Here is a 17655-nt window from a genome sequence, read left to right as displayed (position 1 = left end):
ATTAACGACGTCTGTTTAGTCGCAATAAGTTCGCTGGGAAACACTTCGAACCTCGATCAGCGTGTCTCGGGCCGTTTGTGCCCGAACCGTTCCTACGCGCGCATGTCGCAAATTGATGGCCGCGGGCCGCGATCGGAATTGCAACCGCGTTGAAAATCGATCGAACAACCGGGCGCAAAAGTGATAAATCGGGGACAAGAGAGCTTAACTCGGGGATCGTTAATTAATCGCGCCCGGACACAAGCGTTTAATCGTGTGTGCACAAGCGTTTAAAGACGCGTCGGGGCCAGCTTTGATCCGCGCGGAATTCACTTTGTTTCGCGCTCGCGGAACACGTTTCTGCAGGTGCACGCGCGCGGTTATATTTATTGGCACGATAAATAATTTCGCGCGGTTTTTCTTCTACGCGAGGGACTTCGTCGATGCGGGTTTCGTTAGCTCGCAGATTTTTGTCGACAGAAAGGCCAACGCGCGAGGACAGGTGCTCGGATATATCTATTATTATCCTGAGCCCAGGATTTTTCAAGGATTGCGTTTTCAAGGGAAATATACAGCTGATTATTTTAAACTTAGCGCAATCGAAATCAACCTCCCTTCGGCCACCGTATAATTACGCTCCGATCAGATCTGGAGCGCTGCCCTTTGTTTCCTCGACGCGGGACTGTTTTATTTCGCGTTTCTCATTTTCTGAATTAACTGTGGACAGTCCTGGCGCGATAAAGTCGCGCGGCGGCAATTAGGCTGCGCATCTTTACGCATTCGTGGCGTTCTGTCCAGATACCGAATGGCTTTCGGAAAAGTCGGTCGCGCTTATCAGTTTCACTGAATGCAAGTTTTTAATTGCTGAGATTTTACGGACATTTTCGATTGTTACAATTTAACGAACGTATCGTCCACTCTTTCGTGAAATATTTATCGATTTTTCTGTTTGCTGTGCAACGAAATTTTACATACGTTTTTTCACGTTATAGTTTACCAAACGTATCGATCTCTCTTTCGCGAAATATTTATCGATTTTTCTGTTTGCTGTGCAACCAAATTTTACATACATTTTTTCACGTTATAGTTTACCAAACGTATCGATCTCTCTTTCGCGAAATATTTATCGATTTTTCTGTCTGCCGTGCAACAAAAATGTGCAACGTGACCGTACACACTCTGCAACCGGTAGCGCAAGTTGCGTTCGGCTCGCGTGTCTGTTCATGGTTGACCAAATCTACTTGCGTCAACGTATGAAAATGTCCGAGCAATGAACTTGTTAGATTCTCGTTATAGGCTTCGATAAAAAAAAGGTTGAAGAACGAGAGATCTTTGTTTTGATCTCCCTTTCGTCGTTCCAGGGACTAGCAAAATTAAGGAAAGATATTTCAGTCGTTGTCTTGAATCATTGTCTGTCATCTAAAAACGAATTCGAGTGATTCGGTCTAGTTTTGAAAAAGTTAGTGTGCCGATACATTTTCGGCCACTGCATACAATCCTGAAGTCGTCCTGACGTTAATATTTATCTTTAGAGAATCGATCGAGAAAAAATTGCGAAATTCTAAGGGCCGTATTTCGGGAAGAAATTCAAAGCTAGCCGAACGATGACTGAAACCCTCCTTAGAATCGCGGGCTCGGTACAGTACATCATCCTGAGCGAAATCCCCGTCACGGACTGCATAATATTAGCGCAGAGCTTGAAATATTGACCAGGAGGTTTACTGGGCCGATGAACGCGCGTGTTGTTCGAACGCGTCGCAGAATAGCCGGAGTGGCTGCTAGAGAAGAGGGGTTTAATTAGAGTCGTATTAATTATAGAGCGCTCGGTAGCCGACGGTTCCTAAATCATCCGTTGCGATGTTTTTTGTGATCACCGGCGGAAAACCGACTCGCACGAATGCAAATCGCCGCGACGCTAATGCCGCTTAAACTCACGGTAATTGTCAGCACGGATGAGACAGAGAGAGGGGGAGAGAGAGAGAGAGAGAGAGAGAGAGAGAAAGAGATAAAGAAAGAAACAAAGAAAGAGAAAGAGAGGGAAAGAAAGAGACAGAGGCTGAGAGAGAAAGAGAGAGATAAACAGAGGCTGAGAGAGAAAGAGAGAGATAAACAGAGGTCAAGAGAGGGAGAGAGAGAGAGAGAGAGAGAGAGAGAGAGAAAGGGAGACAGTGGCTGAGGAAGAAAGGGGGAGAGAGACAGACGCCGAGAAAGAGAGAAAGACAGAATCTGAGAGAGAGAGAGAGAAAGAGAAAGAGAGAGAGAGGTCTAGGATAATTTATCGCGGCACGAGATGCGAGCGGAACGGAGCCGGTGTGGCTGCGATCTAGAGGGTGAACGAACGTAATCAATTAAAAGTGGATGCTGCAAGAGGCCTGCTTCTTGCATCCGATCATGCTGACGTTCCAGACGGTGCTAAGAATTGTTCTTGAATTTTCAATATTTTTTAAGGCGTGTTAACAAGCAATTGAAAAGAAAAGAACCACCCATTTTGAATTTAACATTAACATTAAAATTTAATATTCTATGTTCTTTCTCGCTCGATTTTCTACTAACCTTTACATAAAAAAAAATTCCATCTCTGTATCAAATGACTAAACTGCGGATCTCTGTGCAAAATAAAGTTTGTCCACGACAAGAAATTAAATATAATTGCGAGAAATTAAATATAATCGCAAGAAATTAAATATAATCGCAAGAAATTAAATATAAATAAATTTCAATAATTCCGATAAATTGGAAACAGTGTGACGATATTATTGACATCGTTTTCGCGTTTTCACAATTCCATATATCAGTTATTCATTTTTGCCATAAATGCATAAAATCCGCGATCTATTAATCACTCGCAGACCTAGATGTCTAAAGCCGCATCTTCCTCGAATAAAACCAAGAATAATGTTTCTACCGGCCGGTAATACCTGACAGCCGCGTCACTCGAAGCGGCAAATCCGTGGTGAGCAGAACCGGAAAGAGATACGAAAAATCGAATCGGATCATCTGGCGAGCTCGAAGCGATTACTATGGCACGAGGCAATCTAGATGGTCGGGAAGCGCTTAGTCCAAAGTGTATCATCGTGTTGGAGGAGAGAGAGAGAGAGAGAGTGAGAGAGAGTTCTGCTTAATCACTGCGAATTTTCTCAAATCATCTCTAACATTCAGCCGCTCCGACGGTTCTGTCATTCTCCTGCCTGCTTATTCGTGTTTTTTGTCGTCGTCGTCGTCGTCGTCGTCGTCGTCGAGGAGAAGGAGGAACATGACCAAGCAATCGGGGAACGATAAGAAAGACGTCGATCGGCCCCGGCCATTATCCATCGAGTTATCGGCGAATTTAACGATACCGATCTCGCCGCGGGCAGCATTACGATGACTTTGTAGCCAACTCTCTCCGATCATCGTCATAATTTCAGAGGGCGAATCGCGGGTCAGATCGATCGAACGATCGCTCGCTCCTATGCACCGGCTGATTATTCCCACGACGAGCGACGAGGAATGAAAAAGCGAAACCGCTGGTAGAGCTAATTGATTCCGCGTCGGCCGGGAAAAAGCGTCAGCTGCTCGCGAGACCGGGCAATTTAATCGTTTGTCTTATTAACTCGCTGCTAGTTGCGCCGGCTAGCGCGACCGGCTTCCGGAAGGAAATGGAAACCGGTCCAAACCGCCGCCGCGTTATAATCAACGGTAACGGCGTAATGAACTTATCACGGTCGGATCGATGTCTGCTGTAACGCGCATGTTTGGACAAGCATATCGCCGCCGCTGTCTTCGTGGATCCCGCGAATCGTCGTTCGGACTGCACCTGCGAAAATATTTGCGCCTCTTCGACGTTTACATCGCGTTCGGACGCGCGTCAGCCGATTCCTCCACGCTCCGCAAATTCCGTCGAATTTCCATACGGATATCGGAATTTCGCCGCTTTCGCTTCGCCGCGACATTGTGGTCTCTATTTTACTATCTTTTTACTTTGATTTTATTTCATTTCCATTTTGTGTTTCTCGTTTCTGGTATAAAATCGCGTATATCGTGCGAAAACTTGCCTTCGTTAATTGCGAGAAATAGAAACAGAATAGAAAGTGTCCCCTTTCGCGTGATTATTTCAATGGATTCAAGAGTAAAGCATTGATATTTTTACGTTCTTTCAATCTGTCTGCTACTTCGAAATCGCAGATATTTAATTTCGAACGCAATAAAATCGGCGATCTGAATCGTAACTTCATGTTCTAATTTTAATCTTCGAATTCCTAATCTTTCGCCGGCAATATTTTCGTTCCGGTGTCATGGGAGGCGAGATCGCGCCTGATAAATTGTTATAACCGTGAACGCTGTTGTTAAAATAAGCGTCATCGGCGAGCGGTGTTAACTATAGCACGCTTGATATACGATTGTCGTTCGCCGTTCAACACGAAGCGCAAAGGCGGCGGCGGCAGCGTCGGCGACGAAGAGAATTCGAGGATGTGAAAAATGCGAATAACGCGTGACTTCAAAGTCAATGAAATCGCGGCTCCTTTCTTCCGTCGTCGAATATCTTCTTCCCGGAACACCGCGTCCGCGCGCGCGCGTGCTGCCTTCGTAAACACATAAATAAGCGCGCGTGTCCGTCGGTTATTAATAAATTTCACGGGTCCCGCGTTTATTTTCGACACCACAAATCTCGCGAGGACGCGGTTCATTAAAAAGCCCTCGGCCGGCTAAAAAGCCGGCTTAATTGATACCTAACGAGCTGCTACCTTGACGAATGGAGTGGATGATCGAGGTGTTGACCCCTCGTTTTTACCGAGCCACGCTGTTAATGGGTCTACTGTCTTGGTAGTGGTCACTGGCGATAGTCGAACAGACGCGTATCCGGGACCGCAATATTTTTCGGCAAATTGTCTTTTATCGTTAATCGAAAATCTAGCTTTATTTCGAGGCCGACTGTTTTGCCTGGAAATGCAGTAAATTCTCTGTAATTGGTGCTAGGACTTTTAGGACATTTACGAAAGACTTGGGACGCCTACGAATTTTTTGGGATGTTGACGAACATTTTGGAACGTCTAGGAATTTTTTGGGACGTCTACGAGCATCTTGGGACGTCTAGGAATTTTTTGGGACGTCTATGAACATCTTGGGACATCCACAAATTTTTTGGGATATCTGCGATATTCTTGGCACACCAACGAATTTTTTAAGGACATTTACGACAGTCTTAGGACATCTACGAATTTTTTGGGACATCTACGAACTTTATGGGAGGTCTACGAATTTTTTCGGATATCTACGAACTTCTTGGGAAGTCCACGAATTTTTTGTGACATTATCATTAATCAAAAATCCGTCTTCATTTCAAGGACGCTTGTTTTATCTGGAAATACAGTAAATTCCCTATAATCGACGTTATAATTCTCTATATATAGTTACCGATTGTCAAAAATTATAAAAACGAGCCCAAATTGTCCCCCCAAAACCCCTTTTTTCCAAATTGTCCATTTTTGTGCACAATCTGATCGTCAATTAGAGAGACTTTACTGCAATTTCCACTATTTTTCGCTCAACTTTACAATCGTGATAACTAGACCGTGGATTTTTATGAAAAATAAGAATTATCGTGACTAAAATAGAGGAAATTAGACGAAAATATCTTTCCTCTCTTTAAATCATTTCAATAAGTCGCATATACCACAGAAATGTTCCCAAATTCTTCCAATATTTTCACGTCAGTCTCGTGACAAACATAACGATATTTCCTTTCGATGCTAGAAATTGATGACCGAAAAGTATCCAAAGCAGCAAAGAAGTCTCGGGGATAGTACAGACGAACTGTTAGGGCAACACTCCAAAGTCAATAACAGCAAAGACGAAGAAGATATTTCGAATTTTTACGAATCCAACCGCTGAAGACGATGGGAGGCTATCAACCTTGCTCTCTTCTTACGTAATACTCCGAGTGGGCGTGGTTACGTTGCCCTCGCGATCTCGTAGGTGCCGGGGCAATGCCCCGAGGGGCAATCCGTGCCAGCACCTGCTCGAACATGAGTGCACAATCAATTATCTATTCGATCGCGAACGCTGAGCCTATTCAGTCCCAAAAATTCCAGGCACGGTGGCGAACATATAAATGGTAAATTGCATATATTGAGTTGTTGCAAAAGTAATTTCGGTTTTCCAAATAGATAGCTCGCAGAGAAACTGAAATTACTTTTCGACAATATGTAATATATATGTAATAACTTTTTCAAAATTGCACCACACGACTCAAATTTGTTTCAGATGTTAGACTAATTAGTTTATTAGAGAACGAGTAGCAGTAATTTGCCAGTAATGTAGTAACATTTAGTAGTAATTTAACAGTAAACGAATTTTTTAAGTTTCAAGCTCAGATAAAAATGTCGAAGAAATTCCTTCATCATTCCAGCCAATTAAAAGGTAAAGAAATTTTTGTGCACGCATTATTCAACAAATCAGTCGGTCTAACGTCTCAAAAATGTTCCCAACAAATTTGTGGACCAATCTTAAAAATCTTATTACTAGCCCGCGGATATTATGCGTTTGTAATAAAAATGTCTAGACGAAGCTGAAAATGACGAGCACATTAAAACCACGTGCATTATTTGGACATCCCTGAAACGATTGAAGCCAGAAAGACATTTCGTGTGTTGGAATCGATGAAGATAGCGTTCCTTCTGCACGAAGTTCCCTTTTATCCCAATACACATATGTGCTCGGAAGTGCCGTTCCAGTCAGCGATAAAATAAAAGACGGCCATTCGATCGACAACGGTATCTTTATCGCTAAAAATCATCGGAACCCTTTCCTCTTAGAGTACCGTGGCCGGTCAATATTTAGGGTCCCAGCACGCGGTCGCAGCGGCCATTTCCTTCCCACGGGGAACGGCACCTTGTCGAGGAAACGACGACGAGGGAACCTGCGCCGTCCTCCGGTGGTGCATCGTGCCCGACGAAAAGTGGTCCTTAACCGCACTTGACTTTCGAGACGAAGGCCAGAAAGGCCGGAGGGGCGGGGGGAGGGCGGAGGGCCGGGGGAAGAGGGCGACGGTCCGGTCAAAGGAGGGATAGAAACGTCCATTATTCTATTCCGACGAAGTGAGGCCGGCAATCTGGCCTTATAAAATAAACCACTCTAGCGCTTGCGGCTCGCCGCGATCTGTCAAATAAATCGTAGCTCGTTTCTTACGAGCTTACTTAGCCGTCGACCTCCCCTGCCCTCCCCCCGCACCGTCCGCCTCGACCGCCCCGCGGTCTCTGTACGAGATTTCGTCCCTCTTCGACCACGGCTCTAGGCTCCCGTTCGTGAAGCAACGCCTCGGGAACGGCGCGCGCGGAGATCCGTCTTCGCGCTCGAGAGGAGGATCAAGAAGCTCGAGGGAAATCTCGAGGGACAATGCGTCCCTCTGTGTATCGGCAGTGATCGTACGCGCCGAGGCGCTCGGCGTCGTCCCTTGGACCCTTCATTGGAACGCGCCGGGACCGCTTGCTTTCGATTAACTCATTTTTTCGGGATTTTTCGGTGCCCTGGGAACCGGCCGACGCCTATGGACGGTAGCGAGGAATCATATTAGGTCTACCGGAAAGTTCTGTCCGTTTTTGAATTGAAATATAACACAATTTTCATACGTTTGATAATATTTATTGTAGAATATACTTTCCATCGTTACTTATGACTTCTTACCAGCGTGACGGCAACTTGTAAATGCCATTTTTAAAAAATGATTTATTTTTAGAGGCGAGGAACTCAACTAGTGCTTGGTTGACATCAGCTTCAGTTTTGAATTTCTCTTTCCTGTAAAAGGTTTTGCAAAGAGAGAAACAAGTGATAATCGGAGGGTGCTAGGTCTGGGGAGTATGGTGGATGCGACAGAATTTCCCAGCCTAGCTCTGCGATTTTCTGACGAGTCGCCAAAACAGCATGTGGTCTGGCATTACTATCGGTAGCCATGTTTTCACGATCGCGTCTCACTTAATAATGACACGAGACATCTTTGTTTCAGTTTATTTAGGAGAGTACATGTGTGCAAATGCAATGATAAAGAGAGATGGTCATATATGTCTCAAATCAACATGTGCATATGGACTGAAACTTGAAGTGACACTATCGGACAGAACTTTCCGGTAGACCTAATACATTCTGCGAAATACAAATTTTCCAAGACGATTATTGCAGGAAACAGAAAAACTAGATAAATGGAAATGATTTTTGTTTTTATTATTTTGACAAGCTGCTGGAAAAATGATATTAAATCCTTCTTATATCTTCACAATATTATGTTCTCAATTTTCCCGTAAATGCATAAACGCCGTAATAAGTTTAATAACAATAAGTTTAGGGTCCACTCAATAATAATAATAATTCTATCGTTAATGATTCCATTCTGCTCAGTTCTGGAGTTCCTTTCTATAAACAGAATGTCCACTTAACGATTAATTCGAATATTAAATCTCTGGTCGCAAATTAACCCGCAATTTTTCTACGCTTAGGATTAAAGGTTTTCGGGCCACGGGATCCCATTTCGCACGCATTGATGTAGCAAAAATGTCGGCAGAAGTTAGCAGATTGTATCCCGTGAAGCATTTCAACAGCAATACTCGCGACGAGCATAATATTCCACTTAGCGTCGCTTCAGCGCATATTTATCAGCCGAACACCTCGGTCCAAGCCCTCCTTAATTGCCCCGGCAAACAAAGCGAACCCCCCCGAGCGTCTGCGGAGTCACTTTTAATATCTTAATCGTTTGTTGCCGATTCATCTTCGTGACGACCCGAGGCTGCAGCTTCCGGTGTGCCCGTGGGTCGGATTAATTCGCAACGGCAGAACGTCGTTAGGGAAAATGGTTTTTCGCCGTTGGTAACGCGGCAGAAATTACAGGCCGCGTAATCCCGCCGGGCGGAAAAAGGGTGCGCAAAAAACGGCCACTTCATTATACCAGTGATTTATGTTTTAGCGGGGTTCCCCCGGCTGATACGGTGGTTGTGCGCGCGGTTTTTAATCGAACAGTGGAAGAACGTGCAGAAACGCTGCTCTCCCTCTCTCTCTCTCTCTCTCTCTCTCTCTCTCGGTTCCAGCCGTGTCACCGGAAGCAAGCAAAATCCGCGGCCGTCCACGCGATCACCGTGGAGCTAGGTGCACACGTACACGTCGAGGAGAAAAAAAGAAGGCACGCGTAATTCGTCTCGCGTGTATATTATCATTTGCGCGGAACCGGCCGCATCCGATCCGCGTTTTGCTCGCGTAAACACCGGAAGCGGCGCGACGCCGATGCCGCCGCTGCTGCGGAACAATCGAGCAGTTCTTGGGACGTCCACGAAATACTTGAGGGGTCCGCGAGTTTTTTGGGACGTCTACGAACGTTTTGAGATGCCCGCGAATTTTTTTCGACGTCCACGAACTTCATAGAACGATTACAAAATTTGTTGGAATGTCTTTGATATTCTTGGCACGTCGGCAAAATTTTTGGGACGTCCACAAAATTCTTGGCACGTATACAAATTTTTTGGGACATCTGAGAACGTCTGAGGACGTCCATGAATTTTTTGGGACGTCCACGAATTTCTTGGAACGTTTACGAATTTTTTGAGACGTCTACGAACGTTTTGAGATGTCCACGAATTTTTTGCGACGTCCGCGAACTTCATAGAACGATTACAAAATTTATTGGGATGTCTTTGATATTCTTGGCACGTGCACAAATTTTTTGGGATATCTGAGAACGTCTGAGGACGTCCACGAATTTTTTGAGACGACCACGAACTTCATGGAACGTTTACAAAATTTATTGGGATGTCTTTGATATTCTTGGCACGTCTACAAATTTTTTGGGATATTTAGGCACTTCTTAGGACGTCTACGAATTTTTTGGGACGTCTACGAACATCTTGAGACGTCCACGAATTTTTTGGAACATCTACGAATTCTTTGGGACACATCTACGATATTCTTGGCACATCAATGAATTTTTTAAGGACATTTACGAAAGTTTTGGGACGTCTACGAACATCTTGAGACATCCACGAATTTTCTGTGACATCTACTCACGAAGAAGACGAAAATTAGTCAGGATATAATAAACGTAGCTATAAAACGTATATAGTCGAATTAATCTAAAGGCATTATTAAACATCGCCGTTACAGCAAAACAATCTCGAAACATTCGCAACATTGTTATAATCTGTTAAAAGTTGTCTTTCTAAGTATTCGTGAGCAGAGCTAGATGGAGGAAACGCAGACAACTAATCCCGTAATTTTGATTACTATCGGACGGAATTTCTCTGGAACGATTTAAAGCGGCGGTTTGCACGGAAACCGTGTCGAAATTACCCCAATTCTCGTCGTTTAGCCACGACCGCAGCGGCCAGAAACGATTCGGCGGTGAAAGAGGGCCGGAGGGGGCAGAGGACGCTGCGCAACGGAGGGCAAAGAGACGAGAGAAAGAGGAAAGGCCGGGACAGAGGGGGCGGGAGCGAAGGATAATTTATTCCGGCTTTATTTAATCTCTTCCCTCGCGTCTCGTCGACGCGACTTGCTAAGCTCCTTTAATCCAGATTCTGGACCGAGAAACCGAGAAGCGGTCTCGTGCTCCCGCCACTGAACAGAACGTCACAATTTGTTTGCACTAATCTCTGCCGACCGTCTCTCGTCGAATTCGATTATCTTTCTTTTTCTGTTTTTTCTCTTCCGCGGCGCGCACAGAGAAAGCAATTCCGGGGGAGCCGTTATCGCGAAACTGGGCCGATGAAATGCGACGAATAACGTGACCCGGTGCCATTTTTACGACAAATTGTCTTTTATCATTAATCGAAAATCTAGCTTTACTTCAAGGCCGATTGTTTTGTCTGGAAATACAGTAAATTCTGTATAATTGACGCTAGGACTTTTACAACGTTCACGAAAGTCTTGGGACGGCTACGAACGTTTTGGTATGTCTACGAATTTTTTGGGACGTCTACGAACATCTTGGGACGTCTACCAACTTTTTGGGACTTCTACGAATATCTTGGGACCTCTACGAAATTTTTGGGACGTCTGCGAACATCTTGGGACGTCTACGAATTTTTTGAGACATCTACGAATTTTTTGGGTCGTCTACGAACATCTTGGGACGTCTACAAATTTTTTGAGACGTCTACGAACATCTTGGGATGTCTACGAATTTTTTGGGACGTTTATGAACATCTTGGGACCTCTACGAAATTTTTGGGACGTCTGCGAACATCTTGGGACCTCTACGAAATTTTTGGAACGTCTACGAATTTTTTGGGTCATCTACGAATTTTTCGAGACGTCTACGAACACAAGCAATTCCGGGGCAGCCGTTATCGCGACACTGGACCGATGAAATGCGACGAATAACGTGACCCGGTGCCATTTTTACGGGGGCCGTTCACGAGATCTTTTTCTCGTTCATTCGCGCCGTATGTTCCGCGAAAGAGAATTCGCAGACGCCTCCTTTCTTTCGGCGCCCGCGTGGCAGTCGATTCGTGCTGGAAAGTCCGGCGAATCGCGAAACAATCGATACGGTGTCTGGGGACCGGCGTTTAATTAATGAAAGTCATGCGGCTCGGCGTAAACAGTCTCGGAAGGCATTGTCGATTGTTTTTTTTTCGGCGAAGCGATTATCTTCGAAATCCCCGTCTCTCCCGGTGTATTCGAACGTCGCGTCGATTACAATTGGGTCGGCCGATAGCCGATTTATTATAAATAGATCGTGACGCGTGTTTATTTAGATGATTTCGGGAAATGTTTTCGTCGATCGGGATCTGCGACGTTCCTGCTCTATTTTGAACGCGGCGCTGCCTTACGTTTGGCAAGATCGATTTTCTTGTTCTTATTATTTATTCGAAAGGATTCGCGCGGATCGTCGCGCGAAATCTGCCGCGTCCATTTGCAATGGAAACGTGCCGTTTTCTTTGGCAAAGCGGCGTTCAAGTACTCGATAATATACAGGGTGTCTCGCCTGTAAATCGAGTACGGTCGTGACGAGAATAAGAAAATGGCCTGGTTTAAGAAAAAAGAGAAACAAATTGACCTTGGAATATCCTCCACTATTGTACGATTGGAAAAATTGTTAATACTATGTAAGACAGTTTTTTTACACTGAACAGTTTGTGTATAAATCTTTTTTGTAGCCTCGACCCATTTCGAGACATTTATTATATCATATTATTATATTATAAATTTATTATATTATATTATTATTATATTATATTATTATTATATTATATTATTATATTATATTATATTATTATATTATATTATATTATATTATATTATTTTATTATATTATATTATATTATATTATATTATATTATATTATATATATTTATATTATTCCCAAAAATGTCCCGTAATACGGAAATGGGGGGTAGCTGAGGTCATTTGAAGCAACTTTTTCCTTAGCGAAAATTCAACCCGCGGCTTTGTTTACGAAATATCGCTCATAAATTGCAACAGATGCATTTGTCGTGCATGCAACGAACGCGATGCATTTGCCGATATTTTTAGACGACGAACGAAGATCCATTCCGTCGAAGGACGACGGAACAGGATCGTTCGCGTAACAGCGCGAACATTCGCGGAACAATGAAACTTTTAACTGCAACATAAAAATTGCTTGTGCGAGCGATTGAGCGCGGCGCAGGGCCCGGGTGTCCATTTGTTTTCGTATTGAGCGTTGACAGCGTTAACCGGTCGCTACCGATGCGTCGCGCGGCACGTCACAATTTAATGTGCCCGATACCCCAGCGCCCGTGATGAAAACATGCGTCTTAATCGATCGGTGGACACCGTCGAGAGATCCACGATTAAATCACACGCCGGTCAGTCTATTTTCTGCCGGCCGAATGACGCACGAATTTTCGTCCCTCATTTGCACCGACGTTTCGAGCGAGAAATTGACCGTCCAGCGACCGGAAGCGCGCACCACGGGACCGGAAATGTGTTTTCTCTTGTCGCGGCCGGAGGGCCTCGCCGCGTCGATCGACCTTTCGATTCGAGCCTGTCGATCGATTCCGCGCACGCCGTTCAATCGCACGCTATCTATTTTCGTTCGGATCGACGCACGCCGTCGCAGATCAAAGTATCGTAACATTCGAGTCGAGTTCCTCGAATTCCACGGACTTATCTCCCGTTAATTAACGGTCTCTTAATACGATTTTAATCGGCCGATTCGTGGGAAATCGGTGGCGTACTGGATTTATCTCGCGCGTGAGAAGTAGCGACGAATTGGTTGTTTAAATTGTGATTTTAGCGAGAACACAAATATATTCTCAAATTTCAAGATGTTTAGTGTACAGTAATGTCTCCCTAATTGATACGATTATTCGAGCCTTGCAGCACGTTTTTATATTTTTTTTTAGCAGAAGTTGCCGATTATTTTAGTGCAATTGGGTAAGTACGGGTATTAGTGCGAAGGTCTCAAATACTGCGGCAAAGTAAGTAATGAAATCTAACATTTTATAGTGTGTGATCTTCTAAAAATGAATTTTACAATTTTTTTGTACGTTTAATATTGATAGTTTATGATATGCAAGTAACTCGCGGTAATAGATGCATAACCGCAGTAATGTATGCACACGTATGGTTTCTTTACATCGCGCTTTTTAACGAAATCTGTGCTTTCAGAGATCGAATATTTTGAGAAAAGTAAATATTCAAGTTAAAGAATAACAGGTATAGCTCAAGCTATCAATTTATTTCCGCGAAAGGTTATTTATTTTTTCTGTCAAAGTTCGCCATGATTGAGAAACCGCAGTACAGTAATGTCTCCCTAACTGACGCTCGGATTGTCCACGAAAATGGACAATTTGGGAAGAGGAGATACGATTATTCGGAGACAATTCGGTGGCCACGTGACACGATTCGAAGACAAGCACAGGGAAAATCACAGCGACCCGAAATTTGGCATTTCCGAGAGAAATTTCTGTATTTGTATTCTATGATATTTATACAATATAGCGTTATTATGCATACAGTAATGTCTCCCTAACTGACGCTCAGATCGCGCACAAAAATGGACAATTTGGGAAGAGAAGATGCGATTAATCGAGCCTTGCAGCACGTTTTTATAGTCGTCGACAATTCGTGGCTATAAAAATGAACCGCAAGGCTCGAACAATCGTATCTCCTCTTCCAAAATTGTCCATTTTTGTGGTCAATACGAACGTCAATTAGAGAGACATTACTGTATTTTGAGACTAGGTGAGAATACAAGAAATAAATACAAAATATGAATAAGAGATTAGAAAAGAATCGCGCACGTTGCTTCGCTGAATATCGCAGTCTACAGCAGCAATTTAAATTCTTAATTGTTAATTTCATAAAATAAAATCATCTTTTTCATCCAATATTGCAACAGCGTCGTTTACTCTGTGTTCGACGAGTATGCTCGTCGTCATTCTTCCTCGTCGTCGCTCGATTCTCGCGACGCTGCAGATACGAATCAATATTTTGCCGGCCGGAATTTGTTTGGCCGAGTCGAAATCAATTTGCAGACGGTGAATCATCGATACGCGAGAGCAGCGAGCGAATTACGACGATGCGGTTTGATAAAAAGCGTCGAACGAAACAATAAGCGGCACGAAATATTTTCCATTCGAGCTCGCATAAATAAAACGAGCTATTCCCGGGAGGATCTTCGAAAATATTCTCGGGACATCAAACGAACGGCGCTGCAATTCCTCCGCCTATCTTTTACGCTTGTACTAGGATACGACAGCAAGTCTCAGAATTCCTTTGAGAATTACTGGCCCTTTAGACCTATTCCAAATCCCAGAATACCCTGCAGTCCTTGATCCAGATCGCCCCGGGCAGAACGCTGCCGACACAACATTCTCCGTTTCAACTGCGATTAACTTCCAACATCCCTCAGTCGTTTATCGGTTTATCGGGAAACATCCTCGAACAATTTCCACAACTAGTCACAAATCCACTTAATTATATCCGTAAATTAAGCCACGCTGATTATAATACTAGAAGTTTGGCTCATTCGAACTATGCGCGACTTATTCGAACTCAATGACTCTTGATTGACTCCCGACGAATTCCTTCAAACTCTTTCAAACCATTTCGAACTCGTTCGAACAATTCTCAATTTACCGATACACAAATAACAAACCACCTAGCTACCTTAATTTTTATCTGCTATTCTAAAAAGCCAAGCTGACATTCCAATCGGACTTGTCAAATTATCAAACAACCATTTCTCCATATTGATCGATTAATTAACCCTTTGTAGTCTACTCGATCATTAAAAATCGTTCTATCACGTTCCAAAATATTTTTGATATTATCAAATTTTATTCTTGTAAATATATATATTCTTATATATTCTTATATAATATATATATATATATATATATATATATATATATATATATATATATATATATATTATAATATTCATATATAATATATATATTATATATTCTTATATAAATATATTCTTGTAAATAATAAATAAAATGCGAATAAATAATAGTCAAGTCTCGATTACGCCAAACAATATCCCCAGAAAGTGAAAAAGTTCCACTCATTCAGTATCGTAAAGACACTCAACCCTTTGCACTCGTCATATCGTGTTCGAAAAATATTGTCAATTAAATTCGTTCGTGTTTTGAAAAAGAAAAGAACTGCTAAAATCGTAACAGCTGCACGAGTGACAAAAACTCCATTTCACACGTACAAATATACGCGGCAGAGATTTATACAAAATATAGAAATACCCGAGATAAGAAAAGCTATTTCGGTTAAATGGTTAACCGTTTAATCACCATCGATCCAATCAGTGCTCGCCGAGCCCACAGCGCACGATCAACAATCCGGAACATTCCCGGAAAGCCGCGTCGTCGGCCTACCGGCAGCGTCGTAACATGCCCGGCAAACCGGAAGACGATCGTCCCGCCGACGCATCGGTCAACAAACGCCGACAGTTTCGCAGGTCCGCGCGCGGCAAGGTGTTCCGCGAACCTGTCAGCCGAACGTAAGAAAACGCGCAAACAACAACTCACCGGTCCGCGATCTCCTTTCCCAGAAAAGCTCTCCTCCTCCTTGCTGGCGGACAAGCCGCGCCGCGGCTCTCTCCCCCCGGCCGTCTGGCGTCTCTGGCTTTTCTCAATGCTCGTCGAAGGAGAAAAAAAGAAAGAAAGAAAGGGGAGCGGGGCGGGCGCGCGCGCGGTAGCGGGATAGATCCGCGGGGATCGCGAGCTGGGCGCGTGAAAAAAGGAGATCGACTGTCGGCTGCGTCGGCGGCGGCGGATCCAGGAGGATCGCGCGTGGCGGCTGTCAGGAAACTCGCACTCGGAGGAAGCTGATTCAGCGGCCGTGCATTCCTGCTGTTATTTCAGGCGAGCCGCCGGCCGTTATAAATCCTCCGGCGCTGTTGTCTCGCCGCGGCCATCGTCCGTGAACCGCAATCCCGAGGAACCCCGATGGAGAAAAAAGAAATCCTCCGCTCGTGTTCACCGGCTCGCGAAAAACTCCTCGAAAATCCTCCTTGTCGATCTCGCGTGTCCTTACAAACTGGTCACCGCACCCGCCGGAACCACCCCCTTCTCACTGACACTCTCACTGATACTCTCTAATCGATCCACCAAAGGCGAGAAAATTCCACTTTCCCAAGAAAATTCGGGCCGGCCGGCTCGACGCTTCGCGCCGCGACGGGGTCGAACAACCCCCGATCGATTATCCTTCGCCACGATCCCTTTCGAATTATACGGTACACTGTCCGCAGTTGCTATCGTTTCGACGACACTGTCGCGATCGAATTCGGGTGACCGGGTGCTTGTCACTGAGCAGGGTGAACCACCCCTCGATTATCCTTCTGGTTTAATACACCGTCCGTGAACTGCTGTTCGTGAGCTGCAATTATCGTTCGGCACTTTTCGGAGAAATTTATGTTCGCGATGGATTCGCGGGAGATCGTCGATCGACCACTGATCAGGGCTGACGCGCAGGAGCAACCCTTCGGGGCCGCGGCTCACCGTCGAGCAATGGTTGCTCTGCTCACCGTCCCGGCGACGCTTCGTCGAAGGTGGAGGAAAGCGATCGATGGATTCGATGGAATCAGTGGTTGACACTGGCCGCGGACGATCAACCCCCGAGACGACCGGTCGTTCGGTGGCACGCGAGAGACACCCCTGCCGGGACGAGTACACGGTCCACAGTGCGGCTGTTGCTGCCGTCGCGGCGACACTGACACAAACTACGCGCGAGAGAGGATGCGCTCGAGGAAAGCTCGGGGCGAAGTGCCAGAAGAGTCGTCGCTTGAAATAACCGCTCGTCCACGGCCTCCCTCCAACCCCGTTGCTGCTCTCTCGTTGCCGTACCCCTCCTCCCTTCTCCCCGCTCTCGCACTCTCCCTCTTCCTCTCTCTCGCACTGTCTCTCTTTCTCTGTCGCGCGCACTCTCTCGTATTCTCTCTCTCTCTCGCTCTCGCTCTCTCTCTCTCTCTCTTTCGCCCTGAAACTCGACTGCCTAGCCGTCTACTCGTTGCACACCAGCGAAACTTGACCCCCACCCTCTCTCTTTCTCTGCTCTCCTATATGTTGTACTCGGTTTTTCTCCGTCCCTCGCGCTCTATCTTTCCTCTCCGACTTCCCTGCTCTTCTTTCGCACTGTCCGCGCTGCGTGCAGCAGCGCGCAGAGCTCCCTCGGAGCTGCGGTGTGCACGCGCGCACGTGCGTGCCCGCGACG

The 17655-nt window shown here is 45.0% G+C and overlaps 1 protein-coding gene across 2 annotated transcripts in view; it reads right to left on the bottom strand.

Moving 5' to 3' along the window:
- The window catches only part of LOC117229741 (fibroblast growth factor receptor homolog 1), a 96946-nt gene extending 79730 nt beyond the window's left edge, over positions 1-17216 (bottom strand). The window contains exon 1 of one of the 2 annotated variants that reach the window (XM_033486484.2): positions 15972-17216. The gene's annotated coding sequence lies outside the window, so the exon portion shown is untranslated. The remainder of the gene's footprint in view (positions 1-15971) is intronic. The other variant, XM_033486463.2, reaches the window with a different exon arrangement.
- Between the last annotated feature and the right edge of the window lie 439 nt (positions 17217-17655).

The sequence above is a fragment of the Megalopta genalis genome, chromosome 3 (assembly GCF_051020955.1).
Source record: "Megalopta genalis isolate 19385.01 chromosome 3, iyMegGena1_principal, whole genome shotgun sequence".
Taxonomy (NCBI): Eukaryota; Metazoa; Arthropoda; class Insecta; order Hymenoptera; family Halictidae; genus Megalopta; species Megalopta genalis.
This window is presented reverse-complemented; position numbering and strand designations above follow the sequence as displayed.